The 24,845-nt window shown below is 42.9% G+C and overlaps 1 protein-coding gene across 1 annotated transcript in view; it reads left to right on the top strand.

Moving 5' to 3' along the window:
* Positions 1-24,845, top strand: part of LOC126095771 (synapsin) — an 859,815-nt gene that overhangs the window by 84,330 nt on the left and 750,640 nt on the right. The window contains exon 2 of the mRNA XM_049910577.1: positions 4,165-4,267. The gene's annotated coding sequence lies outside the window, so the exon portion shown is untranslated. The remainder of the gene's footprint in view (positions 1-4,164; positions 4,268-24,845) is intronic.

The following is a 24,845-nucleotide window of genomic DNA, read 5'->3' as shown; positions in this document are numbered from 1 at the left end:
CTTCAAGCAGACTAAGGTATGTATTTTGTACACTGATCAGCCAGAAAAATTATGACTACCTACCTGATGTCCTGCATGTCCACCTTTGGCACAGAAAGCTGCATCAACAACAATAACAACTTTTTTTTTAAGTATACAACGGTACGATTCCAAAGGCGAGGCTCTCTCCATAAGCTTGCGTGAACCAATTGCACTCAATTTTGAATGTGGCTCTGTTCAATACGCAGAAAATATGAATAATAACGGCTTCAGTCACAATTTTTTCGAATTTCAGTGAACCAGACGATTCATTTCGGACACTATGAGTCCGATGTCAGGTGCAAATCACTTTACTACATTATTTACTTCTGCTCTCAAGTGAGGTGACGTCAAATACGAGGGTTATTCGGAAAGTAAGGAGCAATCGGTTGCGAAATGGAAACCACAGTGGAAAACCGATGAAGTTTTGCACCGGTGTGTCGGGCAGTCTCTCTAGTATGCCTGTCGATCGCGTTACGTCGTTCTTTTTAGTTCTGAGCACACAGAGAGCACATAAAGATACCTAGAACAAGAGTGTCTCCCTCCAAGTCCGAGGGCCTGGTGAGAAATTTCGCCTGAAGCTATGCAGCCAACAACACATCTGTCGTACGTTTTCTTCTTCAAGAAAATTCTTAGCCGTATTCTGCAGGGGCAATGAAGATGCTCCTAAATCGTTTTCAATTGGAAATGTTTGATTACCCACAATACAGCCCTTAATTGTCTCCCTCTGACTTTCATCTCTGCTCACATGATCCGCTGGCTATGAAGAGAACATTTTGGCACAGACAACTAGCTGTAGGCCAGCGCAGAGAAATGGCGGAAAGCACTGGCGGCTGCCATCTATAACGACGGTATTGGAAAGTTGGTACAACGCTGCGACAAACGTCTAAGTCAGATCGGCGACTACGGAGATAAGTAGCTGGAAGCTGTAGCAAACTGTTGCAAATAAAAAAGTTTTGATTTTCACCGTGGTTTCCATTTCGCGACCTATCGTTCCTTACTTTCCGAATAGCCCTCGTATATGTTCCTGTTATGAGAAGGTTAGTTGTTAGGTTTTGTATTTTGCGGATCAAATGACAGAAAATACGATGTAAAACACTGAATAACAGTAATAAACTTAACTAAATATCAAGGAAGAATATTTTTAACGTTTTAATGCCAGCAGATGTTGGGCCATCCGTTTTTAATTGTACAATTTAAAACAAAAAATTTGCAAAATGACGGAAACAGGAATTTCAAGCTTATTTACAAATTTCCGTGAAACTATTATCAACAATGAGTATGCGAACTTACAATGCAATCACTGTAAACGTACATTGTTTTCAAAACACTGATTCTGTAAATCTTTCAAATCAGGAGTGCGTTGAAAAAAACAATTTAGAATGTTAAAGTCACCCAACTGTGCCCGTTAAACGCGTCTTTCACAGTTGTTTGTTGCTGCGTAGTGGTGGCGACGGCATAGCGTACCCATAAATATTAAAGTACAGCTGTCATATTCCTCGTATTGTGAGTATAATACTTTCGGCGCCTAAAACATTACCGTCTGCTTTCGCTGGATTCTTTATGGCTGGAAGCAACCACTAACGTCTATCTTTGACTCTCGCATTTGCATAACACAGCTTTCCGCCACATGAAAATGTCTCCTTGCTAACTGTTACATTTTTTATGCATGCCGATTCTTATCAGCGTGTACACGGAAGTCACCAGTTTATTTTTCTCACGTGTGTCACTCAAGCGATCAAAGTCTTGAAACAAAAGTTACTCATTACTGTCTTCACAGCGCCGTATGTCCGACTACCGACTATCGATATTTTACCGTGCTTTCCCCCTTGAAAATCAGTTTATATACAGGGCGATCAAACAGTCAGAATAAATTTGAAAACGGAATAAATCACGGAATAATGTAGGTAGAGAAGTACAAATTGACACACATGCTTGGAATGACATGGGGTTTTATTAGAAACAAAAAAATACAGAAGTTCAAAAAATGTCCGACAGATGGCGCTTCATCTGATCAGAATAGCAGTAATTATCACAACAAAGTAAGACAAACAAAGATTATGTTCCTTACAGGAAATGCTCAATATGTCCACCATCATTCTTCAACAATAGCTGTAGTCGAGGAATAACTTTGTGAACAGCACTGTAAAGCATGTCCGGCGTTATGGTGAGGCATTGACGTCGGATGTTTTCTTTCAGCATCCCTCGAGATCGAGATGTCGGTCCATCACGATACCCATGCAACTTCAGGTAACCCCAAAGCCAATAATCGCACGGACTGAGGTCTGGGGACCTGGAAGGCCAAGCATGACGAAAGTGGCAGCGGAGCATACGATCATCACCAAACGACGAGTGCAAGAGATCTTTCACGCATAAAACAATATGGGTGGAGCGTCATCCTGCATAAACATCGTACGTTCCAGCAGGTGTTTATCAGCCAGGCTGGGGATGATGCGATTTTGTAACATATCAGCGTACCTCTCACCCGTCACGGTAGCAGTTACAAAACCAGAATCACGCATTTCCTCGAAGAAAAAAGGCCCGATAACGGTAGATGTGGTAAATCCAACCCATACCGTGACTTTCTCGTCGTGCAATGGTGTTTCCACGACAAATCCAGGATTTTCGGTAGCCCACATTCTGCAGTTGTGGGCGTTGACAGACCCTCGGAGCGTGAAATGAGCTTCGTCGGTCCACAACACGTTACTCAACCAATCGTCATCTTCCGCCATATTTTGAAACGCCCACACCGCAAATGCCCTCCGCTTCACTAAATCGCCAGGTAGCAGTTCATGATGTCGATGGATTCTGTACGGACAGCATCGGAGGGTACGACTAAGTGCCAACCAAACAGTAGTGTATGGAATGCCGGTGCGAGGTGCGACTGCACGAGCGCCGACTTCCCCGTGCATAGACGAACCCGCTACAGTCTACATTTCTTCCTGAATTGTCTCAGCAGCATTACGCCTTTTGCTCGGTCGGCCACTACGGGGTCGAAATCATTCTCGCTACAGCTGCATTTGTCAACGGACCTTTACCCGCTCGAATCCCCTTCCTATGGCGATAGGATCGTAACGCTGAACTATCACATTCCCCATTCTGATAATTCAGCTTCACTAAAAGCCCCTTTTCAGGTAACGTCAACATGCTGGCGCATCTGATTCTCTCTCTCATTACAGCTCCTTTTATACACGATTGTCAAGCGCAGTCACTGACGTTTTGCTGTTCAGCGCCATTTGTCGGACATTTTGTGAACTTTGTTTTTTTTGTTCAAATGAAACCCCGTGTCATTCCAAGCACATGTGTGTTAATTTTTACCTCTCTATCTACATTATCCGTGGTTTATTAAGTTTTCAAATTTATACTGACTTTTTGATCACCCTGTATGTTACTTTGATTATAAATCTTGTAAAGAATAACTTGGAAAGCTAACTGCGCGTAAGAGAATACATATTTTAGTAACAACATAATAATGAATGAGTCCCGTGCATAAATTTAACAGCTGCATAGTTAAACTTTAGTACTAATATAAATAATCACTGTAATACACTAATATAAAAAAGGATTTCTACACAGTATCAGCAATGTGTTCATTTCTGGGATTTAATGATGAATACTGATCTCATCGACGATGACAACCCAAAAAAAACCTTGCGACCTCGCTTCAGATGTTCCGAGCTCAGCTTTGGAGTTGACAACACTCCTGTTTATGGTCCACCATCAGGATTCACGTCGCCCATCGGTCCAACAATGTGCTCGTATCCAACTTATCACGTAAAACGTTGCTATTTCCCCGTATACACTCATAGACTCTGCTACTTCACAAATTTTCGTTCGAGAATCACGTAGTTTAGTATTTGAATTATTTCTTCCATAATCACATCTGCCGAGCGTCCTGTACCATCCACATTGATGTTCGACGGTACTTACAATTGTTGAAGTATTATCAACCTGTTTTCATTGATTGCTGTCAAATCCAAACTCGTGAATCACAAAATAATAGCACCAAGTTGCTCTAGCAGCGACACGTCCTGGAGCACTGGGAACTGAACCGCACTTTGAGGTGTAGGTGACCTCTGCAAGCTAGAGCGCGTGGCCCCTGCAATATCACATGGCGGCAACCCTTTACACGGCTGTGTGTTGCAGGCGCGGCGGTGTCAGGCGCTGGCGCAGTGTCCGGGGCCAGGCCGGCCTACAACAAGGACCGTTGCTTCACGCTGCTCGTCATCGATGACCAGAACACTGACTGGTGAGTACATCTGCTGCACTCTCTTACCTCTTCACTGTGTACTCAGGGTAATCATCTGCGAAACTGAATAAAACGGAAAATGCGATTACATGAAGCTGGCTGTCGGTGTGAATAAAACAACGCACGGGAATCACGGCTTGCAGGACATTCATTTACCATTCACTGTATATCGTTACAGAGAATATCTGAAGTTCGACACTTTAAAAGAGACTGCACTTGTAAGGTGGATGTATATACTAAAATCGAAACAATAGATGATACAATGACAACGTTGTCGGTCGAGGGTTCAACGAAAAGACACGGCAATCATTTCTCCGAAATAACTCAAAATAAAAATATTACAAAGGAAATAGTGGTGACTAGTGAAAATTTGTGCCTAATCCTAACTCGGTCGAAAATATCCTTTCTTTCACGAACAAATGGCTTAACTTCTTTTTCCTCATGTCATTCCTTTCTTCGCATCTCCACTACAGCCTTTCCTTTCACACTTCATGTTGTGGTTTCTCTACCTAACTTTTTAGGCCAATTTTTCTTTTTGTCCGTTAAAGTGGTAATTCTTATTTTAATGGTTGAAACTGAAAAATTTGTAATTCATAAACCAAAATTTGATTAATTAAAATAATTGTCATTATTTCAATGAAATAGTTTCTGGAGCAATTATAATAATGAAATGAAACAGGAGTCTCCTTTTTAATAAATAAATCACCTTCCACAGGGAGGTTTTCTCCCTCCTTTATAAGCAGCAAGCATTTTTTATAGGAACGATACTACAAGCAAATCACTGACTTCGTTTTATTCAGAGAGTTCTAGGAAATAATACTGATCTAATATTGGGATCCCCACCAGCTAAGATTAAAGGAAGATTTGTTACCGATAGGTTCGATCATCTAGCGAGTATTACGGAAGTGCCCTTACTTCAAATGGAAGAAAGAAAACGCTCTTTTCACAAAAAATAAATTGAGAAAATTTAAAGTACTGGCACTTTCGATAGACAGAAGAACGTTTTCCTCTCACTCCATTTGCGATTGCAACGGGGCAGGGAATGACTAACAGCGGTACAGGTTGTACCCTCCTCAGCGCAAATTATGATGCCTTGCGGACCATGTATGTATGTAGGTGTAAAACACTGTTCAAATTTTTATTGTAAATTCTATTTTGAAGTAATTTCTTGAGTTCCGTAGTCAAGAAGTATCAATGGTCCTGAACATCCATTCGGTTGCCTTATTAATTAAGTAGTGTGTATCGTTTGCCACGAGCCAGTTGTACCATTAGTTTACGTTTTGAGGTACAAGGGCCTGCCGGAAGCAAAACATCTTGTGCAAAGTATGCGTTTGTCGCGCATCGTGTTATTCTGTCAAGTATCTTTCTTGTCCATTGCTCATTTCTGCATTCAAACGCCATATCAGCTGGTGGTTTATCGAATCCTCTAGATGACATCTCCTACATAATGGCAAGGTAAACAGCCCTATAGCTGTTGGAGAGTTGTTTACTGCGATATTCGCACACAAGAGGGCAGAACACAAATTGCAATTACACTCACCAACATTTGAAACATTTTTTCGACCACTGTGTCTAAGGAGAGCGTTTGAATTTACTTAGCACTTTTTTTCTTTTCCTACAATTATCTCTTCATCCTTTCATTGTGTTTCTTTTTAAGTTATAGTGTTATAACGCTGTAATTTTCGGTCTTGTGATAAAGATTTTTTGCTGTATGTGTTGGAGTAAGTTTGTAGGTTTTCAGTTCTTTGCTATAACTGTAAAATCTGTAGAGTCCACAAAAGTTGATGATGCCTCTGACGTCACAGTGACGCTATCCTATTACGTGACTGCGATGTAGGCAAACAGCGGAAGGCGTGGGAAACGTTCTGTAACGTTTGTCTTCAAGCTTAAATAACACTGTTTGACGCCTAGCAGATATGCCAGATAACCAGTTTTTGTAGATGAATGGAAATGGGTGTCATAACTGGTCACCGTCCGCTGTGAGGTACAAATCCTGTCTGCGTGAAATGACATCTGTAATTAAATGCTGCTGCGCCCGCTTCAGTGTAATTCATCTCTGTCTCAATTCCAGCTTACTAATTGTGCCAGAGAACGGCTATGTTAATAAATATTTATCAGGATGAATTTTCACATCAAAAATGCATATATAAATATTCAATTCCTGTGATAACGGGATCGAAATTTCTCTGAGTCGAGACAGTATTAATAATCCGTTTATTAGCTGTTTCGGTTGTCACGTCCGTATCTGTTATCCAGAATTTTCATTTCTAAGAAGTGGGCGCATCGTTGTCAGGAGGAGTTCAAAAAGTTTCTCATGCCGTCTTTTAATCTTTTAACTAATGGGACTGTATGACGCACTTGAAATACAGGATATCACTGACTTCGTTTTATTCAAAAGAAGGTGTTAAAACGTTTCATTTTTACAAGCATTGCATTTTCCACGAAATCGTAGGTCCCATTCGACGTTTCTCTATACATTACTTCAGAACTGTAGAAAGACACCTGTGCTGTAATCGTGTGGTTAGTATTAACTTTTTAGGCTTCTTTTTCACCTCTTTATATATATATATCCACTATCGATTTCCGTCCCATTCACCGAGCGAGGTTTTGGATACTGGACTCGCATTCGGGACGACGACCGTTCAAACCCACGTCCGCCCATCCTGATATAGGTTTCCCTTCATTTCTCTGAATCGCTACGTGCAAATGCCGGGATTGTTCTTTTCAAAGGGCAGGGCCGATTTTCTTCCCCACCCTACCCTAATCCGATTGGATCGATGACCTTGCTGTTTGTTTCTGTCCCCCTCATCAAGAAACCAACCTTCCTTTTTTTTAGTATAGAACATCTTTCTAAAATAGAAATCCATTTCACCTTTTTATTCCTCATTACTACACTGTGTGATCAAACGTATCCTGGCACCCCCAAAAAAATACGTCTTTAGTATTAGGTGCATCGTGATGCCACCTACTGCTAGGCATTCCAATCACCGACCTCAGTAGTCATCGTGAGAGAGCAGAATGCGGCGCTCCGCAGAACTCATGGACTTCGAACGTCGTTAGGTGATTGGGTGTCACTTGTGTTATACGTCTGTACGCGAGATTTCCACATTCCTAAGTATCCCTAGGTCCACTGCTCCAAATGTGATCGTGAAGTGAAAACGTGAAGGGGCACGTACAGCACAAAAGCGTATAGGCCGACCTCGTCTGTTGACTGATGCAGACCGCCGACAGTTAAAGAAGGTCGTAATGTGTAATAGGCAGACATTTATCCAGACCATCACACAGAAATTCTAAACTGCATCAGGATCCACTACAAGTATTATGACAGTCAGGCGGGAGGTGAGACAACTTGGATTTCATGGTCGAGCTGCTGCTCATAAGCTACACATCACGCCGGTAAATGCCAAACGACGCCTCGCTTGGTGTAAGGAGCGTAAACATTGGACGATTGAACAGTGGAAAAACGATCCGATAGCAGAGTGTGGGTATGGCGAATGCCCGGTGATCGTCATCTGACAGCGTCTGTAGTGCCAACAGTAAAATTCTGAGGCCGTGGTGTTACGGTGTCGTGTTTTTTACGGAGGGGCTTGCGCCCCTCGTTGTTTTGCTTGGCACTATCACAGCACAGGCATACATTGATGTTTTAAGCAGCTTCATGCTTCCCACTGTTGAAGAGCAATTCGGGAATGGCGATTTCATATTTCAACACGATTGAACACCTGTTCATAGTGTACGGCCTGTGGCGGAGTGGCTACACGACAATAACATCTCTGCAATGGACTGGCCTGCACAGTGTCCTGACCTGATTCCTATAAAATACCTTTGGGATGTTTTGGAACGTCGACTTTCTGCCAGACGTCACAGATCGACATCGATACCTCTCCTCAGTGCAGCACTCCGTGAAGACCAGGCTGCCATTCCTCAAGAAACCTATCAGCACCTGATTGAACGTATGGCTGCGAGAGTGGAAGCTGTTATCAAGGCTGTGGGTGAGCCAACACCATATTAAATTCCAGCATTATCGATGGAGGGCGCCACGAACTTGTAAGTGATTTCCAGCCAGGTGTCCGGATACTTTTGATCACATATTGTGCGGTTTCCTTTCTTTTCTACTTGTGGTATAACGAAATTCACCCATGTGTTCAAGAGCAGCTCTTTCACGTTTGACATTTCGTTATATAACGTGTACCCCTACGACCTTACGGGGCGAGAAAACACAGCACTGGTAAATGGCACTGAGGTAAACCCTGACTGCACCGTGTTTTTGCATGAGTGCACATTTACTGTACTGAATACGTTTTCAAAGTGTCACGTAAGTTCTACATGTTCTTCCAGATTCACACAAAGCGCCGCGTATGTGCAACGCTTCAGCACACTTCGCATTGCAACGGAATGTGCTTGTGTGTGTGTGTGTGTGTGTGTGTGTATGTGTGTGTGTGTGTGTGTGCGTGTGCAGTGGAACGTTGCAGAAAGCGTCGTTCGCATTAGCCGACGCTGCGACCACAGGGATTTAATTCGCCCACGCTGTCAGCGCTGGCGGATCCCTGGTAATGTGCAAACCGCGAGCTCTCAGAGTATCGCATCATACGCTCACTTCCCTTAACGCGCGCTAACGTCTGCACAACGTGGGAGAGAAAAGCAGCAACGTGTATTACAGAATCCTTCCTCTGGAGCAAAAGCATTTCGAGAGAATAAGACCGACTAGTAGCGTTTTCAGCGAAACCGCTTTCTCGATTGAAGTTCTTGCATTTTCTGATCTCAGCAACTTAGTGACTATCCTATTAGGCAGATATGACTTTAGTTTCGTGAAACATAATCGTGTGTTCGTTTGCGAATCTGTTTTCGGAAACAGCAGATTTATCGACAATGGGATTGTTAATGTGGCTTCGATGTTCTGTACAGCAATCTGAAGTCGTTTGTATTAACTGACCAATGTAAATTGTACCTCATACCGTTATTGGAGCATGGACATGGGTACTTGATGCTGAGAAGCTACTGACAAATAAGCTGAGTTATCGAGAATCTAACGGAATCAGCAAACTACTTAAGTTCTACAACTGCATCTAACTACATGACCACATTTAACACGGAAGTGTTTGGCAAAGGGTTCAAAGAATCACATTCAAACTATTTGTGAACCATTCTAATCTCTAAAAGCATGTAGGAAAACTGAACACCTTAATCTTTGGGAGCTCTAATCTCTCTTAATTTGTACGATATTAATTCGGTACGGAAAAAGAGAAAGGAGGTCATTTACATTTTTGAATGTTCAGGTACTTAGAAAACCCGACGGAACTTCAGGCAGCAAAGCCTACAGAAAGCGCTCTCTCACGGATAGGTACCTTCACAGGAATTCTAATCACTATCCGAAGGAGAAGAGAGGAGTGATCAAAAAATTAGTGAACCGGGATAAAAGAAACTGTGATCCACAGTACTTGGAGGATAAGCTCGATCATTTTAGAACTGCCTTCAGAAGAATAGGCTTCTCTGATAAAGAGATAAATAGTGCACGACACCTTTAAAGGTCAAGAGCTTCTAATGGAAAGTAAGCAACTAAATGGAAGTTTTAACATAACTGTCATTTATTGTTCCGTCTCAGTTGTACATTTTAATTAGATTACATGTTTCGATCACTCGGTATCATCTTCATATTTAAGTAGTTGCATCAGCAACCCGTATTGTCGACTCAGAACCACATATCAGAGTACTGTCCCAGTATAAATACCTGAAGTTTCCAGAATGAGATTTTCATTCTGCAGCGGAGTGTGCGCTGATATGAAACTTCCTGGCAGATTAAAACTGTGTGCCCGACCGAGACTCGAACTCGGGACCTTTGCCTTTCGCGGGCAAGTGCTCTACCATCTGAGCTACCGAAGCACGATTCACGCCCGGTCCTCACAGCTGTACTTCTGCCAGTATCTGAAGTTGATCCAGAGTGAACGAAACTTGTAATCTAATCAAAAATGTGCAACTGAGACGGAACAATAAATGAGAATTTCTTAAATATCAATACAGTTGCTGATTCTCACGAGACGAATATGTCGGCTATAGAGTGAAGGGAAATTTTTCCTTCCATTTGTAAAAACTATCACAGATCGCATCTGCAGAGTACTCAGAAAATACGATATTGATACTGTTTGAAACAACAAGAAAGGTGCACGAGTATTTGAATACCGCCAAGGATCTACGCCTGCTGCTTGCCACAGCTGCAGTATTTTAAATCCCTTGCACTTGCGGTCAGGTACACAGAGGAGCTACAAAAAGAAGCATTAACACGCGCCTGAGGAACACAAGGACAACTGGTACCTGACGAATACGGATAAATCAGCAGTTACAGATCATGCACTGGGACGAGGGAAGAACCAATTTCGTTACTATGGTTTCAGCAAGGTCTTCAAATGGTTCAAATGGCTCTGAGCAGTATGGGACTTAACATCTGTGGTCATCAGTCCCCTAGAACTTAGAGCTACTTAAACCTAACTAACCTACGGACAGCACACAACACCCAGTCATCACGAGACAGAGAAATTCAGCAAGGTCTGATCATTACTATGTCCGGAAGTACAGAGAGGCCAAAGAAATTCGAAATCACAAAAACAACTTTAACCGAAAAGAAAAAGACCTTAAATTAGACAAGTTTTGCGCCTTAGTGCTAAATAAAGCAAACATCACCAACTTTCCCCCCTTACAAACTCGGTAACACACGCTTATGAGATTCCCCGATCTCAGACAGTGGCTTGATGACGTCAGGAACAGGACGTTGCGTGGATACGTGTAAAGAGTTCGGCTTGCTGAGTTTGTTTGATGTTATAACTGCTGTCTGAGGCGTTAAGGCATTGCAACACGAAACTTTATGCAGAAAACTGTGCCTTGGATCACGGCCCAATGCCTATAAAACAGATGTCAGCGATATCGCAAATACTGGCTATGAAAGCATGTATTCTGTGTGATCTTCCTAACAGGAAATCACGAATCCAACCGTATAACTGAGAAGATACTCGTTATGCATGCAATTTGATTAAAATTCGCTTGCCTGTAACGATGTCAAAAGCCATCTGGAAATATAAAAATAAGGACTGAACTTTCCATCCCCTGTCGATTGCCCTCATTACTTTGTGTGATAAAGAGGCAGTTGTGTTAAACAAAATCTATTATTTGTGAATAGGTGCTGATTCTTTGTCAATAGATCGGTTTCTTCGAGGTATAACATACCACTGGAACACAATATATATCCTGAAACCCTACTACAAATCAATGTAAAAGACATGGGTCGACATTCCATGGGATTACTTCTGTTTCCTTTTGTGTGCATTGGGTGACTTGAGTAACTTTCCAATATTTAGGCAAGGTTGTATATCATTGCTAAAACTGTAGTTATCTCACCAGGACACTCCGACAGGAACCTAATTTTTTTACAATTTGGTCTGAACTACTTGTCTTTATTTAATGACTTAAGTTGCTTCTCTACACCAAGCGTATCTGCTTATAAATATCTCATGTCGACAGCCGTTCTTGATTTGAATTCTGGACTATTTACTGCATTTTCTTTGATGACGGAATTTAGGAAAAGCGTGTTTAGTATTCTGCTTTAATCGCGTTGCCACTGGTAACATAACCGTTACTATCGTGCAGTGAAAATATTGACTGTGTCTTACCACTGCTACACTTTACAAACGACCTGAATCTCTCTCTCTCTCCAGAATTACAGACTTTTCTTCCATCACTGACATCGACATAATCTCTGGTAGCATATGGATCGTCCATGAGCTCGTAACATCTGCACGACATAATTCGGCCAACTAAATGAAGTACCACTCGGCCTACGGAAATCCCGATGATGACGGGTGAAATAGAAATCTGACGCGTGAAGAGAGGCATTCCGGAAATATTTCTCCAATCTAGGGAACTGCAAAAACAAATCGACGAATAGCCTGCACACCTAGAAATCTATCTATTTGGGGTGCAGATTCAAGCTCTCTCTCAGCCTCTTTCTAACTGTTAATGCTCTGTTTACGTGTCGACATGTCGTCCAGAATTCGTATGAAACGGTATGTTCCCGACGCGTTAGTTAGCCGATATTTGAGCGTGCGTAAAGAGACACTCTCATGGCATAAGCAAAACTACTTCCTGTATAATGCTGGATTTGATTTAGCTTTTTCTCTGGTATTACTTGCGGGGTGTTGCCCAAGTCACTGAAGTAAACATAATCCTAAACGAGAAACACCATATAGGATTATTTAGTTTCCAGTATACGAAGTGACAGACTGTAGTTCTGGTATGCAGTCCATATCACTGTTCATGGGTTTTGCTATGAGGATCAGTGCTACCGCCGTTATTATTAACTATGTAATTCCCAAGTATGCCGGATGTTTTTCTGTTCAAGAAGTCATCGCTTGATAGAGTGTTCCAAGAGAAAAGTCCGTTTACGAAGTAAATAAGAACACAAGATTAAACTTTATGTTTTCTAAAACTTCATGTTTTCTAACACTTAAAATTAACAATCAAGGTTAGTACAATTCTAAGTATTATTCAAAGATATGGATCTAAAAAATACCATTTTAATAACACAAAAATTGGCACTCCACGCGTCCCACCTAAAGACATAACTCTGGGCACACATTAAAATGTACAAACAGCAAAGAAAAAAACGTGAACCCATTCTAAATCGCATGACAACGTTTGCATTGGTACTATCACCGTTTTAACTGTAGCCTGAACTATTAAACACACACACACACACAACACACCAACTGAATTTAATAGTCTCATAAAATTTGCTGCTGTTTGCAGCAGTATTCTTAAATGTTCTTTATTTTTGTTAACCCCAAATGTGACATCTTTTCTTAGTCTGGCGTACAATACGTGATGTACATGCCACATGAAAGGGAGCCTGTGAGCACTGAAAGCCACATACATTTATAGCGTTGTTCACCTATGTAATCAAAACTTTCATACAACTTAGAGCTTTGTATCAGAAATAGCTTTCTGTCTCCTGCCTCCAGCCAGTGTCACATTTTACCCAAAAGACGTATACGCAATACTTCCATGCCTAATTACATCATATATATTATTTGGCGATGTAGATACTACAATCCCCCTAAATGCGAAGTGGAAAGTATGACATAACAAATGTGGCTGGTCACATCAAATTTAATTTTCAATTGATACTAACGTCGGTCACTTTCTGCATTTAAAGCTATTCAAATAACTCTTCTTTTTTCTCAGAGTATCACTATTGGCTTGGAAGCCAGAATCTCACCTAAGAAACAAGCCAAGTGAATAGAACTGCTTTCTAGAGCAGATTACATGCTGCAAGTGGGCCGGTGAAGAAATGTGTCTGCCGTTTTGGAATGCGCTGCGTCCCTTTTTTTCCGCGAACGGGCGATCGTCACGTTCGATGAAGAGTGCTGAGAACAACCGTCGGCGTGTCTAAGTACAGCCTGTTACAAAACCCCTTACACCGTAGCACAGCGTCCATCTCGTAGCTATAGCGAATACCTGCGATGAGTGTATGAAAGAAGTAAAATGCCTTTCCGACTCGTATCGAGGAAAACTAGCCTTTGTTCGAGGCATCAGCGTATACAGTGTGTATCACAATTAACAGGAAAAACTCAAACTGGTAAAAGTAAGCAGTTACTTCTACACGTGCATGACTACTCTGCAATTCACATGTAAGTGCCTGGCAGAGACTTCATCGAACCATCTTCAAGCTATTTCACTACTATTCCACCGAAAAATCAAAGTCTTTCCATGCAAGCTCTGTTTTTTGTTGTTTTGTTACGATGATCATTTCGCTCTTTGTAGGTGGGGTGCCAACAAAGTATTTTCGCATTCGTAGGACAAAGATGGGGATTGAAACCTCATGGAAGATCGTGCTGCAACGGAAAACGCCTTTGTTTTCAAGAATGCCATCCCAACCATTTTATCATATCAATGGCACACTCTCCCCTATTTCGCGATAATACAAAACGAGCTTCCCTTCTCTGAACTTTTTCGGTTTCCTCCATGAATCCTACCTAATGCGGAACCCACACCTCGCAGCAGTTCTGCCCAAAAATGATGGAGAAGCGTAGTGCAGGCAGTCTCTTTAGTTGATCCGTTCCGTCTCCTAAGAGTTCTGCCAATAAATTGCAGTCTTCGCTTCACTTTCTGCACAACATTATCTACGTGATGGTTCCAGTTTAAGTTATTAGTAATTTAGTCTCTAAATATTTACTTGAATTCACAGCCTTCAGATTTCCGTGATTTATCGTGGAACATGAAATTTAGCGGAGTCCTTTCATGTGGATGACCTCGCACTTTTCGTCATTTAGAGTCAATTGGCACTTTTCGCATCATACAGATACCGTGTCTAATTCATTTTCATATAATGACTCTCCAAGACGGTAAATGACAGCGTCATCTGCAAACAATCTAATTGGGCTGCTCAGATTGTCTTATAATTCGTTTATATTTAGATTTCCGTGATCTGGAACAGCAGAGAGAGTCTGCCAAATCCTTCTGGAATGCCAGATATTACTTCCGTTTTACATGATGACTTTCTGTCAGTTACTGCGCACTGTGATTATTCTGACAGGAAATCATGAATCCAGTCGCTCAACTGAGACGATACTCGGTCGGCACGCAATTTGATTAGAATGGCTTGTGAGGATTGATGCAAAAGCCTTCTGGAAATATAAAAATACGGAATTTAGATCTTCTGTCGATATTACTCAATACTTCATGCGAGTGAGGAGTTAGTTGTGTTTCAGAAGAACGAGATTTTCTGAATCCGAGTTTGCTATTTGTCAATAAATCGTTTTCTTCGATGTTGTTATTCACAATGTTTGAACGCAATATGTGTTCCAAAAGTCTACTGTAAATCGACGTCAGTGATGTGGGTCTGTAATTCAACAGATAGAATCATTCTGAAAGCATCTATCTCCTTTCTTGAGTATTGGCATGACTTGTGCAACTGCCCAGTGTTTAGGTATGGCTCTTTCATCAAGTGAGTGGTCGTTTGTGATTGCCATTTTTTGAGCCTTTTTATGCTGATGAAATGAACCTAACTGGTATACTATCTGGACCAGAGGCTTTAGCTTTATAAAGTAGTTCAAGCTGCTTCGCTGCACCAAGGACATCTACTTCCAAGTTACTTACGTTGGTAGCAGTTCTTGATACGAATTCTGGAATATGGGTCCGCAGATAAATAGTATCCGAGTTAGAACAAATATGTCTGTGAAATTTAGTTAGGCCCTGCAGTACTAAGAAATAAAATACTGATTTAGCACTTTACACTTTACAGTTTACTATACACTCATCCTTGTGAAAGGAGCCGTTCCACTTGTCGTACTCGCAATATGATGCAATACTGGACCCTTCTTCGATGTGAGTTACGAATTTACAAAGAGTTCCGACTCATAATAAAACCCATTAAAAAGAAACCGACAGAAAAGATGGTAAATGATATTTTCCAAAGAATTATAAAGTGATCCTCAGAAAATAGACTCTCCCTAAATATTGAAAAATATACTATATTCAAGTCTGTGCAAGAAACAGTCACACAAACAATTGTGTGGCACGTGAGCAGGGGTCAGTAAATAGTGTAGAGAGCTTCGAATTTTTTAAGGTACTTATTGGTGGAAACATGAAATGGAAGAAGGACATTACTGAGCTTCTTAAACAGTTAAGTTCAATTAGTTTTGCTCTTCGTGTAATTGCTAATCTTGGAAACAAACAAATTAACCTTCTGACATATTTTGCGTATTTCCACTCAATAATGTCTTATAGAACGATTTTCTGGGGGGTTTCACCACTTAGAAAGAAAGTGCTGAATGCATAAAAGGTGGCAGTGAGAACAATATGTAGTGTTCGCCCACTGGCGTCATGTAGGTACCTCTTCAAGCAGTCACAGATTTCAACTGCACCATCACGATACATACAATCACTAAAGAAATTTGCCTTATACAATACATCACAATTTGAGAAGAACAGTGACGTCCCTACCTACAACAATAGAGGGAAAAACGACCTTTAATAATCATTATTAACGCTTTCAGTGACTCAGAAAAGAGTTCAATATGTAGCAACAAAAATCATTCTACATTTGCCCAATAACATAAAATGCCGCACGGGCATTAAAGCAAGTTTTAATCCAACTTTAAATCATTTCTCCTGGACAAATCGGTCTATTCCAGTGACGAATTTGTAGCTAAAATCTTGTATCCAACAAAAAAAAAAAAAAATAAACCTAGCTTTTCATGCGTGAGCTGGACTAAATTAACACTGCGTTCATTAATGTTAACACTAATCATCTAGACATAGCCTGTAAACTAAGCCGTTCAGCATCACTTCCATAAAAGAATGGTTCAAATTATATATGCAACTTGTAACTAACCAACTAACTATCGTAAAACTTGATGGAGTGTAGAGTTCGCTGCTCCAGTTCAGCAACAGTATCAACGCGAGTACATTACTCTTCACTTTTGAGATGACTTCAGACAAAATAAGGCACAGGACTGAGGTCAGGTGCCATTGGAGGCCGAACTACAGGCCATCCTCGTTCCTTCTATACTGGAGCGTTAGATGTCGTCTTACACCAGTGGCAAAATGTCTTGGAGGCATACCGTGTGTGCGCCACAATCACAAAGCGTGCGTCATTGGTGAAATTTGAACGCAGTTAGATAAGGAACTTAATCAAAAATTACACATTTCAAACATATATGTTCTAGCTAACATAATACATAATACGCTCTCAGAGAAAAAAATTGTACCACGAAGGAATTAGCCAAATGGGTCGAAAATCAGTACATGTACAAACAAATAAATGATTGTAGTTTTAGAGAAACTGGATGATTTATTCAAGAAAAAGGGCTTCACCATTTGAGCAAGTCAATAGCGCATTCATCCATTTCTTGCCCATATGCAGGCAGTAATTCGGTGTGGCATTGATTGACAGAATTGTTGGATGTCCTCCTGAGGTATATCGTGCCAAATTCTGTCCAACTGGCGAGTTAGATCGTCGAAATACCGAACTGGTTGAAAGGCCCTGCCAATAATGCTCTAAAAGATATCGATTGTTGAGAGATCTGGCGACCTCATTAGCCAAGGTAGGGTTTGGCAAGCACGAAGACAAGCGGTAGAAACTCTCGCAGTATGCTTGCGGGCATTAGCTTGCTTGAAATGTAAGCCCACGATGCCTTGCCATGAAGGGCAATAAAATGGGACGTATAATATCGTCGACGTACCGCTGTGCTGTAAAAGTGCTATGAAATGAAATGGCACCCAAGATCATCACTCTTGATATCAGGCCCCATGGACGGCGACAACCATGTTGTTGATGCCCAGTGCGTCTCCAAATACGTCTTCCCTGGTCATCAGGACTCACTTTGCAGCGGTCAATAAGATTCCAGGCCCCCAGTGAAGACATGTCTGGAGATACCCGGGCAGTGGAGAGGTACCAACCTCTCATCTGCCATACGATACGACAACCAGATTTAAGGGTCTGAGGTGCCATTTCATTTCATAACTGGAAACTTTAGTTGTCAAGAGTGGCACCCTTCCCGCACAGCTTTACGTACGGGGTGATCAAAATTCAGTATAAATTTTAAAACTTAATAAACCACGGAATAATGTAGATAGACACACATGCTTGGAATGACACGGGGTTTTATTAGAACCGAAAAAAAGCAAAAAACAACAAAGTTCACAAAATGTCCGACAGATGGCGCTGGACAGCAAAACGTCAGTGACTGCACATGACAATCGTGTATAAGAAGAGCTGTATTGAGAGAGAGAACTCCTTCCTCTCCACCCCCCGCCCGTTGCCGCGTCTCTATCGCTGTATCCCTCCCCCTCTCCACCTCCACACCCTCCATCTCCTTCATCAGGGCAATTTCCAATGCCTCCCCCTCCCGGATAACGAACTTCGCCGTGACATCTACCCCTCCTTCCAACTATAACCTGGCCTTGTTCCCCCCCCCTCCCCAGGGCCCCTTTTTTCCTCTTCCCTCCTTCTCCCAGAGCGGATTTTCCTCCTTCCCCCCCCTCCCCTGAGACCCTGCACCCCATACTTGCCTCTTTCCTTCCCACATCCCTCCCTACCTGGCCCTCTTCAGTGCGCCCCCCGCTCATCTCCCCTATCTCTTCCCCTCCCTCCCTCCCTTCTTCCAGTCTCCCTCATCTCCTTGCGCCTGGCAGATCCTCTGTTTTGATCATCGTCAGTGTGCCACATCAGTGTTGTGTTTAGTGCTGTTTCTCCTGTGCGTCAAGAGGTGTGTTTTAATTGTGTGCTGCCTTGAGGTTCGCCGTCAGTGTTTGTTATGTGCTACGCCATCCGCCGATACCTTTTATGCTCCAGTCATACTGTGCCTTGTGTTCTTTTGATTGTCGCAGTGTGTGGCTTTTTGTGTGTGCTACTGTTAAACAGTTTTAACAGTTTTTTATCTCCATTTTACGGTCACCCCCTTTTTTGTCTATTGCCTCCCATGATTTCCCCCCTTTTTATATCTATGTTCACCATATTCTCTCCTTTGTTCTTTTTAAATGTCTTCTATTGTTTGTTCTATATCTTTTGGCTGAAGAGCTGCGCATATGCTGCTGCCAGCCCGCCCCGATGGGGAATTGAAATACAATAAAGAAGGAAAAAAAAAACAAGAGAGAGATAATCAGATGTGCCAGCAATCACAGCATGTTGACGTTACCAGAAAAGGCGCTTTTAGTGAAGCTGTATTATCAGAATGGGGAATGTGCTAGTTCAGCGTTACGATACTATGGCCATAGGAAGGGTATTCGAACGGATAAAGGTCCGTTGACAAATGCAGCTGTGGCGAGAATGATTCCGAATTTCGAAGCCACGGGTTGTTTAGACGATAGACCCCGTAGTGGCCGAGCGAGCACAAGGCGTAATGCTGCTGAGACAGTTCTGGAAGAACTGCAGACTGTAGCGGGTTCGTCTATGCACGGGGAAGTCAGCCTTCATGCAGTCGCACGTCGCACCGGCATTCCATACACTACTGTTTGGTTGGCACTTAGTCGTACCCTCCGATGCTATCCGTACAAAATCCATCGGCATCATGAACTGTTACCTGGCGATTTAGTGAAGTGGAGGGCATTTGCGGTGTGGGCGTTTCAAAAGATGGCGGAAGATGACGATTGGTTGAGTAACATGTGGACCGACTAAGCTCATTTCACGCTCCGATGGTCTGTCAACGCCCACAACTGCAGAATGTGGGCTACCGAAAATCCTAGAACTGTCGTGGAAACTCCATTGCACGACGAGACAGTCACGGTATGGGTTGGATTTATCACATCTATCGTTATCGGGCGGATTTCCTTCGAGGAAATGCGTGATTCTGGTTTTGTAACTGCTACCGTGACGGGTGAGAGGTACGTCGATATGTTACACAATCGCATCATCCCCAGCCTGGATGATAAACACCTGCTGGAACGAACGATGTTTATGCAGGATGGCGCTCCACCCCATATTGCTAGACGCGTGAAAGATCTCTTGCGCGTGTCGTTTGGTGATGATCGTGTGCTCAGCCGCCACTTTCGTCATGCTTCGCCTCCCAGGTCCCCAGACCTCAGTCCGTGCGATTATTGGCTTTGGGGTTACCGGAAGTCGCATGTGTATCGTGATCGACCGACATCTCTAGGGATGCTGAAAGACAACATCCGACGCCAATGCCTCACCATAACTCCGGACATACTTTGCAGTGCTCTTCACAACATTATTCCTCGACTACAGCTATTGTTGAGGAATGATGGTGGACATATTGAGGTAAAATAAATGCATAAATAAATAAATAAAAATATTTCCTGTGAAGAACATCATCTTTGCTATCTCTTACTTTGTTACGCTAATTATTGCTATTCTGATCAGATGAAGCGCCATCTGTCGGACGTTTTTTGAACTTTTGTATTTTTTTGGTTCTAATAAAAACCCATGTCATTCCAAGCATGTGTGTGAATTTGTACCTCTCTATCTACATTATTCCTTGATATATTCAGTTTTCAAATTTATACTGACTTTTTGATCAGCCGGTAGATAATATTCTACGCCACGTTTTGTTGCCCTTCATGGCAAGGCTTCATGGGCTTACATTCCAGCAAGCTAATGGCACCCGCACACGTCCGACGTTTCTACTGCTTGTCTTCGCGGTTGCCAAATCCTACCTTGGGCAGCAAGGTCGCCGATCGGTACCCAGTTCAAAACGTTTGGAACATTATTGGCAGGATCTTCCAATCAAGTCGGGATCTAAACGCACCAGTTTGACAGAATTTGGCGCGATATACCTTAGGAGGACATCAATCAAAACTGTCAATAAATGTCACCCCAAATAACTGCTTCCATAAGGGCCACAAGGTGACCAATGCGTTACTGACTTCCACAAATGCAAAGCTCTTTCTGTTGAATGAATTATCCGATGTTTCTGAAATTTTAATCACTTGCTCGTTTGTAGCATGCCAATATATATATATATATATATATATATATATATATATATATATATATATATATATATATATGTGTGTGTGTGTGTGTGTGTGTGTGTGTGTGTGTGTGTGTTTTGTAGTTTATTTCACACCACGGTCAATGGCGGCTTGTAACCATACATTTGCAATTACCTCGGTTCGTTTACGCACCCATCGAAGACTTTCACTTCATTTGTGTTTGTCACAAACTCACACATCAAAACCTATAGACTACTTCCCATTGACCTGGAATCATGAAATCTGTCAAGCAGCAAGCTTCCACAACAAAAGTAAAGAAAAAAATCCTAAAATTATTAATTTGTAATTACTATTTGTTGAACGTTATCATTGTGTCTGTCCGTCTGTTAAGGCACCTTTTTCTCAGGAACAGGTAGGCTTGTGAAGTCAAAATTTATGTCTCACACTGTGCTCTATGGTCCCTTAATGATTTAAAAAAACCAAGCTTTTAAGTAAATGCAACCAAAATGTACGGCCATTTATGTTACGTATTTTGCTAGGGCAACCCACTCATTAAAGCTATAGAATACTTTCCGTCGACATAGAGTAATGAAAAGTGGCAAAAAGTAAACTTTAACAGTAGAATTAAAGAGAAAAAATCAGAAAACTGTTAATTTATAGTTGCATCAAATAAAAAATAGTGTTTGTCATTTGTCATTTGTTATCTGACTGGCTGGCTGTCTGTCCGTCATTCCGTCTGTAGAGACCCCTTGTTCTCATTAGCCGGTTGACGTATCAAGTTGAAATTTTCGTCCCTTGCTCGTGTGAAAAATTAAGCTTCTAAGTCAATGCAATCAAAAGACACGGTCGTTTATGTCACATATTGTGATACTAGAAAAATCGCTCATTAATCAGGTTACCTTCTATTCAGAAGGCTGTTGCACGCAGCGACTGTTATATTGACTTATAAATAATAGATTTCAGCTATCAGTAATCGTTTTCAAATTTTTCTTGGCAGATCTAGATTTCTGCTAGAAACTAGTCATTCTCAGTGCACTATCATTTTTGATCAATGCATGTAGTGCCTGTTGGTCCGGCTTCATCCACAGTTCATTGAATACTACCGGTCATTTTTGTGCGACATGAAACTCATAATTAAAACATTCTTGAAACTTCTGGAATTCCCAGGACCGATGTTTTGCCAGTAACGATGACAACAGGTATAAATCGTCGAGATTCTCGATTTTAGGGATGAATGAACTGTCTGTACACATAATTAAATTTGTACGGAACCTCAGAGCGCGAATCTTAGTCACACCTGACCAGTTTTTTTTTTCCATTGACAGCAACAATAAAACTGATGGCAGTAAAATACTCGCACAAAATCTACACTCCTGGAAATGGAAAAAAGAACACATTGACACCGCTGTGTCAGACCCACCATACTTGCTCCGGACACTGCGAGACGGCTGTACAAGCAATGATCACACGCACGGCACAGCGGACACACCAGGAACCGCGGTGTTGGCCGTCGAATGGCGCTAGCTGCGCAGCATTTCTGCACCGCCGCCGTCAGTGTCAGCCAGTTTGCCGTGGCATACGGAGCTCCATCGCAGTCTTTAACACTGGTAGCATGCCGCGACAGCGTGGACGTGGACCGTATGTGCAATTGACGGACTTTGAGCGAGGGCGTATAGTGGGCATGCGGGAGGCCGGGTGGACGTACCGCCGAATTGCTCAACACGTGGGGCGTGAGGTCTCCACAGTACATCGATGTTGTCGCCAGTGGTCGGCGGAAGGTGCACGTGCCCGTCGACCTGGGACCGGACCGCAGCGACGCACGGATGCACGCCAAGACCGTAGGATCCTACGCAGTGCCGTAGGGGACCGCACCGCCACTTCCCAGCAAATTAGGGACACTGTTGCTCCTGGGGTATCGGCGAGGACCATTCGCAACCGTCTCCATGAAGCTGGGCTACGGTCCCGCACACCGTTAGGCCGTCTTCCGCTCACGCCCCAACATCGTGCAGCCCGCCTCCAGTGGTGTCGCGACAGGCGTGAATGGAGGGACGAATGGAGACGTGTCGTCTTCAGCGATGAGAGTTGCTTCTGCCTTGGTGCCAATGATGGTCGTATGCGTGTTTGGCGCCGTGCAGGTGAGCGCCACAATCAGGACTGCATACGACCGAGGCACACAGGGACAACACCCGGCATCATGGTGTGGGGAGCGATCTCCTACACTGGCCGTACACCACTGGTGATCGTCGAGGGGACACTGAATAGTGCACGGTACATCCAAACCGTCATCGAACCCATCGTTCTACCATTCCTAGACCGGCAAGGGAACTTGCTGTTCCAACAGGACAATGCACGTCCGCATGTATCCCGTGCCACCCAACGTGCTCTAGAAGGTGTAAGTCAACTACCCTGGCCAGCAAGATCTCCGGATCTGTCCCCCATTGAGCATGTTTGGGACTGGATGAAGCGTCGTCTCACGCGGTCTGCACGTCCAGCACGAACGCTGGTCCAACTGAGGCGCCAGGTGGAAATGGCATGGCAAGCCGTTCCACAGGACTACATCCAGCATCTCTACGATCGTCTCCATGGGAGAATAGCAGCCTGCATTGCTGCGAAAGGTGGATATACACTGTACTAGTGCCGACATTGTGCATGCTCTGTTGCCTGTGTCTATGTGCCTGTGGTTCTGTCAGTGTGATCATGTGATGTATCTGACCCCAGGAATGTGTCAATAAAGTTTCCCCTTCCTGGGACAATGAATTCACGGTGTTCTTATTTCAATTTCCAGGAGTGTATATTGGCACAATCTATTTGGACTGATAAGTAATTATTGGTGACGGGCTGCGTCAGAATATGTAGTAGGGTTTCAGATTTTACATGAGCGTTCAGTGTTCCTGTGGAAACCTCACATAGACTGAAACAAGTACACAGTGAAGATTTTATAAGAACATTTGATTGGATACATTTTATTGTTAAGTAGTATGATCGCCGTTGTTCTGTGCCAGTAAAACAATAAATATGAACAATCTTAACAGTAATCTGTTATACTTATATTCTTTTTCAGATTTGAAGTGCCAGATAGAGAGGGAATGTGGAGTGCGGGTGGTGGACATCTTAGAGGTTTAGCAGAGAAAGAACTACAGCCTTCAGACTTCAGTGGTGTTTTTGTTTCTGCGGGCATTAACGCTGACGGGCACTCGCGGACATTTCCCCTGAGAACGGGGATTCCCCCGGCTACTGCTTGGCGGCCGCCGACGATTCACAGAGACTTCACGCAACGCTCCCTTTTCCTTAACTGATAATGCTCTCTCTGCCTGCGGGTCCAGAGCGAGGCGAGCACCCGTGACAGGCGCGATATTCTGGTCTTAAGGGAATTTACCGTACTATGTGACAAACACATAATACCGTAAACTCTCTCATCAACGATGAATCACTGATAATATACACGTTCGTCGTGGGAAAAGACCCTGCAAATGATACTAGGCTGTTCTCCCCCTAGTTACACTACTGGCCGTTAAAATTGCTACACCAAGAAGAAAAATGCAGATGACAAACGGGTATTCATTGGACAAATATATTATACTAGAACTGACATGTGATTACATTTTCACGCAATTTGGGTGCAGAGATCCTGAGAAATCAGTACCCAGAACAACTATGTCTGGCCGTAATAACGGCCTTGATACTCCTGGGCATTGAGTCAAACAGAGCTTGGATGGCATGTACAGGTACAGCTGCCCACGCAGCTTCAACACGATACCACAGTTCATCAAGAGTCTGACTGGCATATTGTGACGAGCCAGTTGCTCGGCTACCATTGACCAGACATTTTCAATTGGTGAGATATCTGGAGAATGTGCTGGCCAGGGCAGCAGTCGAACATTTTCTATATCCAGAAAGGCCCTTACAGGACCTGCAACATGCCGTCCTGCATTATCCTGCTGAAATATAGGGTTTCGCTGGGATCGAATGAAGGGTAGAGCCACGGGTCGCAACACATCTGAAATGTAACGTCCACTGTTCAACGTGCCGTCAATGCGAACAAGAGGTGACCGAGACGTGTAACCAATGGAACCCCATACCATCACTCTGGGTGACACCCCAGTATGGCTATGACGAATACACGCTTCCAACGTGCGTTCACCGC

The sequence above is a fragment of the Schistocerca cancellata genome, chromosome 8 (assembly GCF_023864275.1).
Source record: "Schistocerca cancellata isolate TAMUIC-IGC-003103 chromosome 8, iqSchCanc2.1, whole genome shotgun sequence".
NCBI lineage: Eukaryota > Metazoa > Arthropoda > Insecta > Orthoptera > Acrididae > Schistocerca > Schistocerca cancellata.
This window is presented reverse-complemented; position numbering and strand designations above follow the sequence as displayed.